Source organism: Schistocerca piceifrons, unplaced genomic scaffold (genome assembly GCF_021461385.2).
Source record: "Schistocerca piceifrons isolate TAMUIC-IGC-003096 unplaced genomic scaffold, iqSchPice1.1 HiC_scaffold_168, whole genome shotgun sequence".
NCBI lineage: Eukaryota > Metazoa > Arthropoda > Insecta > Orthoptera > Acrididae > Schistocerca > Schistocerca piceifrons.
Genome location: NW_025727545.1, coordinates 22,278 through 36,259, shown reverse-complemented (window position 1 = coordinate 36,259; position 13,982 = coordinate 22,278). Strand labels below are relative to the sequence as shown.

The window sequence follows — 13,982 nt, the reverse complement described above, 5'->3', positions numbered from 1 at the left end:
ATTACTACTTGCAGTTCTTATGTGAAATTTTCAAGGAAAAAAGTACTAGTAATAATACTGAATTTCGTACGATATAACGTGTAAAGTCACACAATGTATGACCTGCTGTACGATGACAGGCAGCAGGTATTTACTTGCGAAATAAGTAAATAAATATTACTACTTACAGCTTTGCTTTTCCTCCTACCGCTGTAACAACGAGGCATAAAGCAATGAATTGTGACTTTTGCCATGCGCGCCTCGCCATGGGCGCGCGAAAAGATGCTCGCAAACAGGGAAAGTGCGACACGGAAAGCGGGTGGACCGGGTGTAAACCCCGAGTAAAACTTGCGCGTCCGGTGTGGTCTAGTGGCTAGGATACCTGGCTTTCACCCAGGAGGCCCGGGTTCGATTCCCGGTACCGGAACGGAATTTTTCGGCAAAAGTCACGACAAGTTTTGACCCTGCGAAAGGCTGTTTCACGTCCTCCTCGCATTATAGCTACTGGTTCATAAACGTCAGCTGAAAACAGTCGAGAGAAACGGGCACGCAATGAAATTACTACGAGCAGCGGAATAAAGGAAGAAGAGACGCTGGTCCACTGTTGGACTGCTACCATAGAAATGTTACATGGCAATACGCAGAGCAATTCCCGAGGCCCGTTAGCTCAGTCGGTTAGAGCGTCGTGCTAATAACGCGAAGGTCGTGGGTTCGATCCCCCCACGGGCCACTACGATTTCACTCTTTCAAAAAGGCAACGCCGATTTCGGCGGGGAAGTATGGTAACAAAGAAGTCGTCACATTGTGTGGGAGCTGATAGGGGACCAGAACGCGACTTGTCGGGACGCGCTAAAACACTTCACTGGTCACAGCACGGTGAACACAAAGTTTCTCGTCCGATCACCGCTACTGCGCGAAGCTGGGCGTTGTCAGTGCTTGGGCGGGTGACCGCCTGCGAACACAGGGCACTGCCGACGGTTTCAATTCGTATTACTCTTTCCTCTTCGGTTTCGGAGCTGCAGCGCTATTCGGTCAAGGGCACTGGCGCCACGTTTTGCCTCTCGGTATGCCAAGTCGCGCCGTGCGGCCACAGTGAAATGAAGGAGCGTGTTGTAAAATTTTCAACAAAGAAAAAAAAAAAAAAAAAGAAATGTACTAGTAATAAAACTGAATTTGTCTGACAGAACATGTAACATCAGACAATACATGATAACAGGCAGCAGGTATTTACTTGAGGCATAAGTAATGTGGTGGCCGCCTCGCCATACCTCTCTCAGTCGTTTCGCGTGCTTGTCCTCTTGATATAGGCCGATTGGAGAGCGTCAGCTCTCGCGTCAGCTGAGCAAAGTCGAGACAAGTCGAGACTCAAGGGGAATCGACGCACACACTATAGGGTGGCATGAAAGCGAGTAAGAGGGGGAAAGAAACATTAATTTAAAGACGCGTGGCAAAAGTACTCATACGCAAAAGTAAAAGCCGGCTGCGGTGGCCGGGAATCGAACCCGGATCAACTGCTTGGAAGGCAACTATGCTGACCATTACACCACCACCGCACGGTTTCCGTCCGCGCACGCCGCGCTGTGTCTGCTTCCCGCCTGTCGGCGGCGGCTCAAGGTGGTCGTAGCTGTAGGCGCATTACGGGGTAGGCGAGCGCATCCAGACAGCGTCTCTACGCACATTTCGCGTCCTTTGGCAAGAGTCGTCGCGTGCGTGCGCCGCAAGAGTACTTAGGCGATCGCGTTCGGGCGTCATTTTTAAGCAGTGCAGTGCAGTTCAGGATTCAGCGTGTGTAGCATTCTCTCGAGAGGATGCGACGGCGCTGGACGGCAGTCCCACTTTCCCCTCAGACGTCTGCCGCGGAAAGCACCAGGAAGCTGTGAACTAGCTGAGCATCGGTGATTCAGTGGTAGAATGCTCGCCTGCCACGCGGGCGGCCCGGGTTCGATTCCCGGCCGATGCATCATTTTGTTTTTTCTCCGATAGTGGTGCTGCGTGTCTTTCGCACTCGAACTGCGTGAGCCATGAGAATGAACCGCGGGATTTCCGTGTGGGAATAACCAAACATGCAGCGCGCACGACTGCTCGTTTGGACTGTTGTGCGCTATTGTACATACTGGCGTCGGCCTAGCATCGCAAGTTGCCTGTCGCGCCGGGAATGCACGTGTAGCAACAGAAAAAAATGAGCCAGGAAGTGCAGACTCTCTACCACTGGTATTTGGTACTTACCGAGATTCCAGAAGGCCTGGCGATCACCTGCCTCGGTAGCGCAGTAGGCAGCGCGTAAGTCTCATAATCTTAAGGTCGTGAGTTCGATCCTCACCCGGGGCATTTAATTTACTTTCGTCCACAGCTAAATCGACGGCTCTGGGGTTTGCGAAGGAGCAAAACACTTTGTACTTTGTTATCCTCAAGGCTTCAACGACTCAGCGTGATAATGTTTACTTCCCGTTATTACTACTTGCAGTTCTTATGTGAAATTTTCAAGGAAAAAAGTACTAGTAATAATACTGAATTTCGTACGATATAACGTGTAAAGTCACACAATGTATGACCTGCTGTACGATGACAGGCAGCAGGTATTTACTTGCGAAATAAGTAAATAAATATTACTACTTACAGCTTTGCTTTTCCTCCTACCGCTGTAACAACGAGGCATAAAGCAATGAATTGTGACTTTTGCCATGCGCGCCTCGCCATGGGCGCGCGAAAAGATGCTGGCAAACAGGGAAAGTGCGACACGGAAAGCGGGTGGACCGGGTGTAAACCCCGAGTAAAACTTGCGCGTCCGGTGTGGTCTAGTGGCTAGGATACCTGGCTTTCACCCAGGAGGCCCGGGTTCGATTCCCGGTACCGGAACGGAATTTTTCGGCAAAAGTCACGACAAGTTTTGACCCTGCGAAAGGCTGTTTCACGTCCTCCTCGCATTATAGCTACTGGTTCATAAACGTCAGCTGAAAACAGTCGAGAGAAACGGGCACGCAATGAAATTACTACGAGCAGCGGAATAAAGGAAGAAGAGACGCTGGTCCACTGTTGGACTGCTACCATAGAAATGTTACATGGCAATACGCAGAGCAATTCCCGAGGCCCGTTAGCTCAGTCGGTTAGAGCGTCGTGCTAATAACGCGAAGGTCGTGGGTTCGATCCCCCCACGGGCCACTACGATTTCACTCTTTCAAAAAGGCAACGCCGATTTCGGCGGGGAAGTATGGTAACAAAGAAGTCGTCACATTGTGTGGGAGCTGATAGGGGACCAGAACGCGACTTGTCGGGACGCGCTAAAACACTTCACTGGTCACAGCACGGTGAACACAAAGTTTCTCGTCCGATCACCGCTACTGCGCGAAGCTGGGCGTTGTCAGTGCTTGGGCGGGTGACCGCCTGCGAACACAGGGCACTGCCGACGGTTTCAATTCGTATTACTCTTTCCTCTTCGGTTTCGGAGCTGCAGCGCTATTCGGTCAAGGGCACTGGCGCCACGTTTTGCCTCTCGGTATGCCAAGTCGCGCCGTGCGGCCACAGTGAAATGAAGGAGCGTGTTGTAAAATTTTCAACAAAGAAAAAAAAAAAAAAAAAGAAATGTACTAGTAATAAAACTGAATTTGTCTGACAGAACATGAAACATCAGACAATACATGATAACAGGCAGCAGGTATTTACTTGAGGCATAAGTAATGTGGTGGCCGCCTCGCCATACCTCTCTCAGTCGTTTCGCGTGCTTGTCCTCTTGATATAGGCCGATTGGAGAGCGTCAGCTCTCGCGTCAGCTGAGCAAAGTCGAGACAAGTCGAGACTCAAGGGGAATCGACGCACACACTATAGGGTGGCATGAAAGCGAGTAAGAGGGGGAAAGAAACATTAATTTAAAGACGCGTGGCAAAAGTACTCATACGCAAAAGTAAAAGCCGGCTGCGGTGGCCGGGAATCGAACCCGGATCAACTGCTTGGAAGGCAACTATGCTGACCATTACACCACCACCGCACGGTTTCCGTCCGCGCACGCCGCGCTGTGTCTGCTTCCCGCCTGTCGGCGGCGGCTCAAGGTGGTCGTAGCTGTAGGCGCATTACGGGGTAGGCGAGCGCATCCAGACAGCGTCTCTACGCACATTTCGCGTCCTTTGGCAAGAGTCGTCGCGTGCGTGCGCCGCAAGAGTACTTAGGCGATCGCGTTCGGGCGTCATTTTTAAGCAGTGCAGTGCAGTTCAGGATTCAGCGTGTGTAGCATTCTCTCGAGAGGATGCGACGGCGCTGGACGGCAGTCCCACTTTCCCCTCAGACGTCTGCCGCGGAAAGCACCAGGAAGCTGTGAACTAGCTGAGCATCGGTGGTTCAGTGGTAGAATGCTCGCCTGCCACGCGGGCGGCCCGGGTTCGATTCCCGGCCGATGCATCATTTTGTTTTTTCTCCGATAGTGGTGCTGCGTGTCTTTCGCACTCGAACTGCGTGAGCCATGAGAATGAACCGCGGGATTTCCGTGTGGGAATAACCAAACATGCAGCGCGCACGACTGCTCGTTTGGACTGTTGTGCGCTATTGTACATACTGGCGTCGGCCTAGCATCGCAAGTTGCCTGTCGCGCCGGGAATGCACGTGTAGCAACAGAAAAAAATGAGCCAGGAAGTGCAGACTCTCTACCACTGGTATTTGGTACTTACCGAGATTCCAGAAGGCCTGGCGATCACCTGCCTCGGTAGCGCAGTAGGCAGCGCGTAAGTCTCATAATCTTAAGGTCGTGAGTTCGATCCTCACCCGGGGCATTTAATTTACTTTCGTCCACAGCTAAATCGACGGCTCTGGGGTTTGCGAAGGAGCAAAACACTTTGTACTTTGTTATCCTCAAGGCTTCAACGACTCAGCGTGATAATGTTTACTTCCCGTTATTACTACTTGCAGTTCTTATGTGAAATTTTCAAGGAAAAAAGTACTAGTAATAATACTGAATTTCGTACGATATAACGTGTAAAGTCACACAATGTATGACCTGCTGTACGATGACAGGCAGCAGGTATTTACTTGCGAAATAAGTAAATAAATATTACTACTTACAGCTTTGCTTTTCCTCCTACCGCTGTAACAACGAGGCATAAAGCAATGAATTGTGACTTTTGCCATGCGCGCCTCGCCATGGGCGCGCGAAAAGATGCTCGCAAACAGGGAAAGTGCGACACGGAAAGCGGGTGGACCGGGTGTAAACCCCGAGTAAAACTTGCGCGTCCGGTGTGGTCTAGTGGCTAGGATACCTGGCTTTCACCCAGGAGGCCCGGGTTCGATTCCCGGTACCGGAACGGAATTTTTCGGCAAAAGTCACGACAAGTTTTGACCCTGCGAAAGGCTGTTTCACGTCCTCCTCGCATTATAGCTACTGGTTCATAAACGTCAGCTGAAAACAGTCGAGAGAAACGGGCACGCAATGAAATTACTACGAGCAGCGGAATAAAGGAAGAAGAGACGCTGGTCCACTGTTGGACTGCTACCATAGAAATGTTACATGGCAATACGCAGAGCAATTCCCGAGGCCCGTTAGCTCAGTCGGTTAGAGCGTCGTGCTAATAACGCGAAGGTCGTGGGTTCGATCCCCCCACGGGCCACTACGATTTCACTCTTTCAAAAAGGCAACGCCGATTTCGGCGGGGAAGTATGGTAACAAAGAAGTCGTCACATTGTGTGGGAGCTGATAGGGGACCAGAACGCGACTTGTCGGGACGCGCTAAAACACTTCACTGGTCACAGCACGGTGAACACAAAGTTTCTCGTCCGATCACCGCTACTGCGCGAAGCTGGGCGTTGTCAGTGCTTGGGCGGGTGACCGCCTGCGAACACAGGGCACTGCCGACGGTTTCAATTCGTATTACTCTTTCCTCTTCGGTTTCGGAGCTGCAGCGCTATTCGGTCAAGGGCACTGGCGCCACGTTTTGCCTCTCGGTATGCCAAGTCGCGCCGTGCGGCCACAGTGAAATGAAGGAGCGTGTTGTAAAATTTTCAACAAAGAAAAAAAAAAAAAAAAAGAAATGTACTAGTAATAAAACTGAATTTGTCTGACAGAACATGTAACATCAGACAATACATGATAACAGGCAGCAGGTATTTACTTGAGGCATAAGTAATGTGGTGGCCGCCTCGCCATACCTCTCTCAGTCGTTTCGCGTGCTTGTCCTCTTGATATAGGCCGATTGGAGAGCGTCAGCTCTCGCGTCAGCTGAGCAAAGTCGAGACAAGTCGAGACTCAAGGGGAATCGACGCACACACTATAGGGTGGCATGAAAGCGAGTAAGAGGGGGAAAGAAACATTAATTTAAAGACGCGTGGCAAAAGTACTCATACGCAAAAGTAAAAGCCGGCTGCGGTGGCCGGGAATCGAACCCGGATCAACTGCTTGGAAGGCAACTATGCTGACCATTACACCACCACCGCACGGTTTCCGTCCGCGCACGCCGCGCTGTGTCTGCTTCCCGCCTGTCGGCGGCGGCTCAAGGTGGTCGTAGCTGTAGGCGCATTACGGGGTAGGCGAGCGCATCCAGACAGCGTCTCTACGCACATTTCGCGTCCTTTGGCAAGAGTCGTCGCGTGCGTGCGCCGCAAGAGTACTTAGGCGATCGCGTTCGGGCGTCATTTTTAAGCAGTGCAGTGCAGTTCAGGATTCAGCGTGTGTAGCATTCTCTCGAGAGGATGCGACGGCGCTGGACGGCAGTCCCACTTTCCCCTCAGACGTCTGCCGCGGAAAGCACCAGGAAGCTGTGAACTAGCTGAGCATCGGTGATTCAGTGGTAGAATGCTCGCCTGCCACGCGGGCGGCCCGGGTTCGATTCCCGGCCGATGCATCATTTTGTTTTTTCTCCGATAGTGGTGCTGCGTGTCTTTCGCACTCGAACTGCGTGAGCCATGAGAATGAACCGCGGGATTTCCGTGTGGGAATAACCAAACATGCAGCGCGCACGACTGCTCGTTTGGACTGTTGTGCGCTATTGTACATACTGGCGTCGGCCTAGCATCGCAAGTTGCCTGTCGCGCCGGGAATGCACGTGTAGCAACAGAAAAAAATGAGCCAGGAAGTGCAGACTCTCTACCACTGGTATTTGGTACTTACCGAGATTCCAGAAGGCCTGGCGATCACCTGCCTCGGTAGCGCAGTAGGCAGCGCGTAAGTCTCATAATCTTAAGGTCGTGAGTTCGATCCTCACCCGGGGCATTTAATTTACTTTCGTCCACAGCTAAATCGACGGCTCTGGGGTTTGCGAAGGAGCAAAACACTTTGTACTTTGTTATCCTCAAGGCTTCAACGACTCAGCGTGATAATGTTTACTTCCCGTTATTACTACTTGCAGTTCTTATGTGAAATTTTCAAGGAAAAAAGTACTAGTAATAATACTGAATTTCGTACGATATAACGTGTAAAGTCACACAATGTATGACCTGCTGTACGATGACAGGCAGCAGGTATTTACTTGCGAAATAAGTAAATAAATATTACTACTTACAGCTTTGCTTTTCCTCCTACCGCTGTAACAACGAGGCATAAAGCAATGAATTGTGACTTTTGCCATGCGCGCCTCGCCATGGGCGCGCGAAAAGATGCTCGCAAACAGGGAAAGTGCGACACGGAAAGCGAGTGGACCGGGTGTAAACCCCGAGTAAAACTTGCGCGTCCGGTGTGGTCTAGTGGCTAGGATACCTGGCTTTCACCCAGGAGGCCCGGGTTCGATTCCCGGTACCGGAACGGAATTTTTCGGCAAAAGTCACGACAAGTTTTGACCCTGCGAAAGGCTGTTTCACGTCCTCCTCGCATTATAGCTACTGGTTCATAAACGTCAGCTGAAAACAGTCGAGAGAAACGGGCACGCAATGAAATTACTACGAGCAGCGGAATAAAGGAAGAAGAGACGCTGGTCCACTGTTGGACTGCTACCATAGAAATGTTACATGGCAATACGCAGAGCAATTCCCGAGGCCCGTTAGCTCAGTCGGTTAGAGCGTCGTGCTAATAACGCGAAGGTCGTGGGTTCGATCCCCCCACGGGCCACTACGATTTCACTCTTTCAAAAAGGCAACGCCGATTTCGGCGGGGAAGTATGGTAACAAAGAAGTCGTCACATTGTGTGGGAGCTGATAGGGGACCAGAACGCGACTTGTCGGGACGCGCTAAAACACTTCACTGGTCACAGCACGGTGAACACAAAGTTTCTCGTCCGATCACCGCTACTGCGCGAAGCTGGGCGTTGTCAGTGCTTGGGCGGGTGACCGCCTGCGAACACAGGGCACTGCCGACGGTTTCAATTCGTATTACTCTTTCCTCTTCGGTTTCGGAGCTGCAGCGCTATTCGGTCAAGGGCACTGGCGCCACGTTTTGCCTCTCGGTATGCCAAGTCGCGCCGTGCGGCCACAGTGAAATGAAGGAGCGTGTTGTAAAATTTTCAACAAAGAAAAAAAAAAAAAAAAGAAATGTACTAGTAATAAAACTGAATTTGTCTGACAGAACATGTAACATCAGACAATACATGATAACAGGCAGCAGGTATTTACTTGAGGCATAAGTAATGTGGTGGCCGCCTCGCCATACCTCTCTCAGTCGTTTCGCGTGCTTGTCCTCTTGATATAGGCCGATTGGAGAGCGTCAGCTCTCGCGTCAGCTGAGCAAAGTCGAGACAAGTCGAGACTCAAGGGGAATCGACGCACACACTATAGGGTGGCATGAAAGCGAGTAAGAGGGGGAAAGAAACATTAATTTAAAGACGCGTGGCAAAAGTACTCATACGCAAAAGTAAAAGCCGGCTGCGGTGGCCGGGAATCGAACCCGGATCAACTGCTTGGAAGGCAACTATGCTGACCATTACACCACCACCGCACGGTTTCCGTCCGCGCACGCCGCGCTGTGTCTGCTTCCCGCCTGTCGGCGGCGGCTCAAGGTGGTCGTAGCTGTAGGCGCATTACGGGGTAGGCGAGCGCATCCAGACAGCGTCTCTACGCACATTTCGCGTCCTTTGGCAAGAGTCGTCGCGTGCGTGCGCCGCAAGAGTACTTAGGCGATCGCGTTCGGGCGTCATTTTTAAGCAGTGCAGTGCAGTTCAGGATTCAGCGTGTGTAGCATTCTCTCGAGAGGATGCGACGGCGCTGGACGGCAGTCCCACTTTCCCCTCAGACGTCTGCCGCGGAAAGCACCAGGAAGCTGTGAACTAGCTGAGCATCGGTGGTTCAGTGGTAGAATGCTCGCCTGCCACGCGGGCGGCCCGGGTTCGATTCCCGGCCGATGCATCATTTTGTTTTTTCTCCGATAGTGGTGCTGCGTGTCTTTCGCACTCGAACTGCGTGAGCCATGAGAATGAACCGCGGGATTTCCGTGTGGGAATAACCAAACATGCAGCGCGCACGACTGCTCGTTTGGACTGTTGTGCGCTATTGTACATACTGGCGTCGGCCTAGCATCGCAAGTTGCCTGTCGCGCCGGGAATGCACGTGTAGCAACAGAAAAAAATGAGCCAGGAAGTGCAGACTCTCTACCACTGGTATTTGGTACTTACCGAGATTCCAGAAGGCCTGGCGATCACCTGCCTCGGTAGCGCAGTAGGCAGCGCGTAAGTCTCATAATCTTAAGGTCGTGAGTTCGATCCTCACCCGGGGCATTTAATTTACTTTCGTCCACAGCTAAATCGACGGCTCTGGGGTTTGCGAAGGAGCAAAACACTTTGTACTTTGTTATCCTCAAGGCTTCAACGACTCAGCGTGATAATGTTTACTTCCCGTTATTACTACTTGCAGTTCTTATGTGAAATTTTCAAGGAAAAAAGTACTAGTAATAATACTGAATTTCGTACGATATAACGTGTAAAGTCACACAATGTATGACCTGCTGTACGATGACAGGCAGCAGGTATTTACTTGCGAAATAAGTAAATAAATATTACTACTTACAGCTTTGCTTTTCCTCCTACCGCTGTAACAACGAGGCATAAAGCAATGAATTGTGACTTTTGCCATGCGCGCCTCGCCATGGGCGCGCGAAAAGATGCTCGCAAACAGGGAAAGTGCGACACGGAAAGCGAGTGGACCGGGTGTAAACCCCGAGTAAAACTTGCGCGTCCGGTGTGGTCTAGTGGCTAGGATACCTGGCTTTCACCCAGGAGGCCCGGGTTCGATTCCCGGTACCGGAACGGAATTTTTCGGCAAAAGTCACGACAAGTTTTGACCCTGCGAAAGGCTGTTTCACGTCCTCCTCGCATTATAGCTACTGGTTCATAAACGTCAGCTGAAAACAGTCGAGAGAAACGGGCACGCAATGAAATTACTACGAGCAGCGGAATAAAGGAAGAAGAGACGCTGGTCCACTGTTGGACTGCTACCATAGAAATGTTACATGGCAATACGCAGAGCAATTCCCGAGGCCCGTTAGCTCAGTCGGTTAGAGCGTCGTGCTAATAACGCGAAGGTCGTGGGTTCGATCCCCCCACGGGCCACTACGATTTCACTCTTTCAAAAAGGCAACGCCGATTTCGGCGGGGAAGTATGGTAACAAAGAAGTCGTCACATTGTGTGGGAGCTGATAGGGGACCAGAACGCGACTTGTCGGGACGCGCTAAAACACTTCACTGGTCACAGCACGGTGAACACAAAGTTTCTCGTCCGATCACCGCTACTGCGCGAAGCTGGGCGTTGTCAGTGCTTGGGCGGGTGACCGCCTGCGAACACAGGGCACTGCCGACGGTTTCAATTCGTATTACTCTTTCCTCTTCGGTTTCGGAGCTGCAGCGCTATTCGGTCAAGGGCACTGGCGCCACGTTTTGCCTCTCGGTATGCCAAGTCGCGCCGTGCGGCCACAGTGAAATGAAGGAGCGTGTTGTAAAATTTTCAACAAAGAAAAAAAAAAAAAAAAGAAATGTACTAGTAATAAAACTGAATTTGTCTGACAGAACATGTAACATCAGACAATACATGATAACAGGCAGCAGGTATTTACTTGAGGCATAAGTAATGTGGTGGCCGCCTCGCCATACCTCTCTCAGTCGTTTCGCGTGCTTGTCCTCTTGATATAGGCCGATTGGAGAGCGTCAGCTCTCGCGTCAGCTGAGCAAAGTCGAGACAAGTCGAGACTCAAGGGGAATCGACGCACACACTATAGGGTGGCATGAAAGCGAGTAAGAGGGGGAAAGAAACATTAATTTAAAGACGCGTGGCAAAAGTACTCATACGCAAAAGTAAAAGCCGGCTGCGGTGGCCGGGAATCGAACCCGGATCAACTGCTTGGAAGGCAACTATGCTGACCATTACACCACCACCGCACGGTTTCCGTCCGCGCACGCCGCGCTGTGTCTGCTTCCCGCCTGTCGGCGGCGGCTCAAGGTGGTCGTAGCTGTAGGCGCATTACGGGGTAGGCGAGCGCATCCAGACAGCGTCTCTACGCACATTTCGCGTCCTTTGGCAAGAGTCGTCGCGTGCGTGCGCCGCAAGAGTACTTAGGCGATCGCGTTCGGGCGTCATTTTTAAGCAGTGCAGTGCAGTTCAGGATTCAGCGTGTGTAGCATTCTCTCGAGAGGATGCGACGGCGCTGGACGGCAGTCCCACTTTCCCCTCAGACGTCTGCCGCGGAAAGCACCAGGAAGCTGTGAACTAGCTGAGCATCGGTGGTTCAGTGGTAGAATGCTCGCCTGCCACGCGGGCGGCCCGGGTTCGATTCCCGGCCGATGCATCATTTTGTTTTTTCTCCGATAGTGGTGCTGCGTGTCTTTCGCACTCGAACTGCGTGAGCCATGAGAATGAACCGCGGGATTTCCGTGTGGGAATAACCAAACATGCAGCGCGCACGACTGCTCGTTTGGACTGTTGTGCGCTATTGTACATACTGGCGTCGGCCTAGCATCGCAAGTTGCCTGTCGCGCCGGGAATGCACGTGTAGCAACAGAAAAAAATGAGCCAGGAAGTGCAGACTCTCTACCACTGGTATTTGGTACTTACCGAGATTCCAGAAGGCCTGGCGATCACCTGCCTCGGTAGCGCAGTAGGCAGCGCGTAAGTCTCATAATCTTAAGGTCGTGAGTTCGATCCTCACCCGGGGCATTTAATTTACTTTCGTCCACAGCTAAATCGACGGCTCTGGGGTTTGCGAAGGAGCAAAACACTTTGTACTTTGTTATCCTCAAGGCTTCAACGACTCAGCGTGATAATGTTTACTTCCCGTTATTACTACTTGCAGTTCTTATGTGAAATTTTCAAGGAAAAAAGTACTAGTAATAATACTGAATTTCGTACGATATAACGTGTAAAGTCACACAATGTATGACCTGCTGTACGATGACAGGCAGCAGGTATTTACTTGCGAAATAAGTAAATAAATATTACTACTTACAGCTTTGCTTTTCCTCCTACCGCTGTAACAACGAGGCATAAAGCAATGAATTGTGACTTTTGCCATGCGCGCCTCGCCATGGGCGCGCGAAAAGATGCTCGCAAACAGGGAAAGTGCGACACGGAAAGCGAGTGGACCGGGTGTAAACCCCGAGTAAAACTTGCGCGTCCGGTGTGGTCTAGTGGCTAGGATACCTGGCTTTCACCCAGGAGGCCCGGGTTCGATTCCCGGTACCGGAACGGAATTTTTCGGCAAAAGTCACGACAAGTTTTGACCCTGCGAAAGGCTGTTTCACGTCCTCCTCGCATTATAGCTACTGGTTCATAAACGTCAGCTGAAAACAGTCGAGAGAAACGGGCACGCAATGAAATTACTACGAGCAGCGGAATAAAGGAAGAAGAGACGCTGGTCCACTGTTGGACTGCTACCATAGAAATGTTACATGGCAATACGCAGAGCAATTCCCGAGGCCCGTTAGCTCAGTCGGTTAGAGCGTCGTGCTAATAACGCGAAGGTCGTGGGTTCGATCCCCCCACGGGCCACTACGATTTCACTCTTTCAAAAAGGCAACGCCGATTTCGGCGGGGAAGTATGGTAACAAAGAAGTCGTCACATTGTGTGGGAGCTGATAGGGGACCAGAACGCGACTTGTCGGGACGCGCTAAAACACTTCACTGGTCACAGCACGGTGAACACAAAGTTTCTCGTCCGATCACCGCTACTGCGCGAAGCTGGGCGTTGTCAGTGCTTGGGCGGGTGACCGCCTGCGAACACAGGGCACTGCCGACGGTTTCAATTCGTATTACTCTTTCCTCTTCGGTTTCGGAGCTGCAGCGCTATTCGGTCAAGGGCACTGGCGCCACGTTTTGCCTCTCGGTATGCCAAGTCGCGCCGTGCGGCCACAGTGAAATGAAGGAGCGTGTTGTAAAATTTTCAACAAAGAAAAAAAAAAAAAAAAGAAATGTACTAGTAATAAAACTGAATTTGTCTGACAGAACATGTAACATCAGACAATACATGATAACAGGCAGCAGGTATTTACTTGAGGCATAAGTAATGTGGTGGCCGCCTCGCCATACCTCTCTCAGTCGTTTCGCGTGCTTGTCCTCTTGATATAGGCCGATTGGAGAGCGTCAGCTCTCGCGTCAGCTGAGCAAAGTCGAGACAAGTCGAGACTCAAGGGGAATCGACGCACACACTATAGGGTGGCATGAAAGCGAGTAAGAGGGGGAAAGAAACATTAATTTAAAGACGCGTGGCAAAAGTACTCATACGCAAAAGTAAAAGCCGGCTGCGGTGGCCGGGAATCGAACCCGGATCAACTGCTTGGAAGGCAACTATGCTGACCATTACACCACCACCGCACGGTTTCCGTCCGCGCACGCCGCGCTGTGTCTGCTTCCCGCCTGTCGGCGGCGGCTCAAGGTGGTCGTAGCTGTAGGCGCATTACGGGGTAGGCGAGCGCATCCAGACAGCGTCTCTACGCACATTTCGCGTCCTTTGGCAAGAGTCGTCGCGTGCGTGCGCCGCAAGAGTACTTAGGCGATCGCGTTCGGGCGTCATTTTTAAGCAGTGCAGTGCAGTTCAGGATTCAGCGTGTGTAGCATTCTCTCGAGAGGATGCGACGGCGCTGGACGGCAGTCCCACTTTCCCCTCAGACGTCTGCCGCGGA

The 13,982-nt window shown here is 51.5% G+C and overlaps 28 non-coding genes across 28 annotated transcripts; 22 read left to right on the top strand and 6 right to left on the bottom strand.

Annotated features, from left to right (window-relative positions):
- Positions 1-334: 334 nt before the first annotated feature.
- Trnae-uuc lies at positions 335-406 on the top strand. Its single transcript has one exon. It is a non-coding gene; the product is annotated as a tRNA-Glu (tRNA).
- A 229-nt stretch (positions 407-635) lies between these two features.
- On the top strand, positions 636-709 carry Trnai-aau. The gene has a single exon. It is a non-coding gene; the product is annotated as a tRNA-Ile (tRNA).
- A 751-nt stretch (positions 710-1,460) lies between these two features.
- Positions 1,461-1,532, bottom strand: Trnag-ucc. Its single transcript has one exon. It is a non-coding gene; the product is annotated as a tRNA-Gly (tRNA).
- A 336-nt stretch (positions 1,533-1,868) lies between these two features.
- On the top strand, positions 1,869-1,939 carry Trnag-gcc. Its single transcript has one exon. It is a non-coding gene; the product is annotated as a tRNA-Gly (tRNA).
- A 295-nt stretch (positions 1,940-2,234) lies between these two features.
- Positions 2,235-2,307, top strand: Trnam-cau. Its single transcript has one exon. It is a non-coding gene; the product is annotated as a tRNA-Met (tRNA).
- A 456-nt stretch (positions 2,308-2,763) lies between these two features.
- On the top strand, positions 2,764-2,835 carry Trnae-uuc. The gene has a single exon. It is a non-coding gene; the product is annotated as a tRNA-Glu (tRNA).
- A 229-nt stretch (positions 2,836-3,064) lies between these two features.
- Positions 3,065-3,138, top strand: Trnai-aau. Its single transcript has one exon. It is a non-coding gene; the product is annotated as a tRNA-Ile (tRNA).
- A 751-nt stretch (positions 3,139-3,889) lies between these two features.
- Positions 3,890-3,961, bottom strand: Trnag-ucc. Its single transcript has one exon. It is a non-coding gene; the product is annotated as a tRNA-Gly (tRNA).
- A 336-nt stretch (positions 3,962-4,297) lies between these two features.
- On the top strand, positions 4,298-4,368 carry Trnag-gcc. The gene has a single exon. It is a non-coding gene; the product is annotated as a tRNA-Gly (tRNA).
- A 295-nt stretch (positions 4,369-4,663) lies between these two features.
- Trnam-cau lies at positions 4,664-4,736 on the top strand. Its single transcript has one exon. It is a non-coding gene; the product is annotated as a tRNA-Met (tRNA).
- A 456-nt stretch (positions 4,737-5,192) lies between these two features.
- Trnae-uuc lies at positions 5,193-5,264 on the top strand. The gene has a single exon. It is a non-coding gene; the product is annotated as a tRNA-Glu (tRNA).
- Positions 5,265-5,493: 229 nt separating this feature from the next.
- Trnai-aau lies at positions 5,494-5,567 on the top strand. Its single transcript has one exon. It is a non-coding gene; the product is annotated as a tRNA-Ile (tRNA).
- A 751-nt stretch (positions 5,568-6,318) lies between these two features.
- Trnag-ucc lies at positions 6,319-6,390 on the bottom strand. The gene has a single exon. It is a non-coding gene; the product is annotated as a tRNA-Gly (tRNA).
- A 336-nt stretch (positions 6,391-6,726) lies between these two features.
- On the top strand, positions 6,727-6,797 carry Trnag-gcc. The gene has a single exon. It is a non-coding gene; the product is annotated as a tRNA-Gly (tRNA).
- Positions 6,798-7,092: 295 nt separating this feature from the next.
- Trnam-cau lies at positions 7,093-7,165 on the top strand. The gene has a single exon. It is a non-coding gene; the product is annotated as a tRNA-Met (tRNA).
- Positions 7,166-7,621: 456 nt separating this feature from the next.
- On the top strand, positions 7,622-7,693 carry Trnae-uuc. The gene has a single exon. It is a non-coding gene; the product is annotated as a tRNA-Glu (tRNA).
- A 229-nt stretch (positions 7,694-7,922) lies between these two features.
- Positions 7,923-7,996, top strand: Trnai-aau. The gene has a single exon. It is a non-coding gene; the product is annotated as a tRNA-Ile (tRNA).
- A 750-nt stretch (positions 7,997-8,746) lies between these two features.
- Positions 8,747-8,818, bottom strand: Trnag-ucc. Its single transcript has one exon. It is a non-coding gene; the product is annotated as a tRNA-Gly (tRNA).
- A 336-nt stretch (positions 8,819-9,154) lies between these two features.
- On the top strand, positions 9,155-9,225 carry Trnag-gcc. The gene has a single exon. It is a non-coding gene; the product is annotated as a tRNA-Gly (tRNA).
- A 295-nt stretch (positions 9,226-9,520) lies between these two features.
- Trnam-cau lies at positions 9,521-9,593 on the top strand. Its single transcript has one exon. It is a non-coding gene; the product is annotated as a tRNA-Met (tRNA).
- Positions 9,594-10,049: 456 nt separating this feature from the next.
- Positions 10,050-10,121, top strand: Trnae-uuc. The gene has a single exon. It is a non-coding gene; the product is annotated as a tRNA-Glu (tRNA).
- Positions 10,122-10,350: 229 nt separating this feature from the next.
- Trnai-aau lies at positions 10,351-10,424 on the top strand. The gene has a single exon. It is a non-coding gene; the product is annotated as a tRNA-Ile (tRNA).
- Positions 10,425-11,174: 750 nt separating this feature from the next.
- Trnag-ucc lies at positions 11,175-11,246 on the bottom strand. The gene has a single exon. It is a non-coding gene; the product is annotated as a tRNA-Gly (tRNA).
- A 336-nt stretch (positions 11,247-11,582) lies between these two features.
- On the top strand, positions 11,583-11,653 carry Trnag-gcc. The gene has a single exon. It is a non-coding gene; the product is annotated as a tRNA-Gly (tRNA).
- Positions 11,654-11,948: 295 nt separating this feature from the next.
- Positions 11,949-12,021, top strand: Trnam-cau. The gene has a single exon. It is a non-coding gene; the product is annotated as a tRNA-Met (tRNA).
- A 456-nt stretch (positions 12,022-12,477) lies between these two features.
- On the top strand, positions 12,478-12,549 carry Trnae-uuc. The gene has a single exon. It is a non-coding gene; the product is annotated as a tRNA-Glu (tRNA).
- Positions 12,550-12,778: 229 nt separating this feature from the next.
- Trnai-aau lies at positions 12,779-12,852 on the top strand. Its single transcript has one exon. It is a non-coding gene; the product is annotated as a tRNA-Ile (tRNA).
- A 750-nt stretch (positions 12,853-13,602) lies between these two features.
- Trnag-ucc lies at positions 13,603-13,674 on the bottom strand. Its single transcript has one exon. It is a non-coding gene; the product is annotated as a tRNA-Gly (tRNA).
- Between the last annotated feature and the right edge of the window lie 308 nt (positions 13,675-13,982).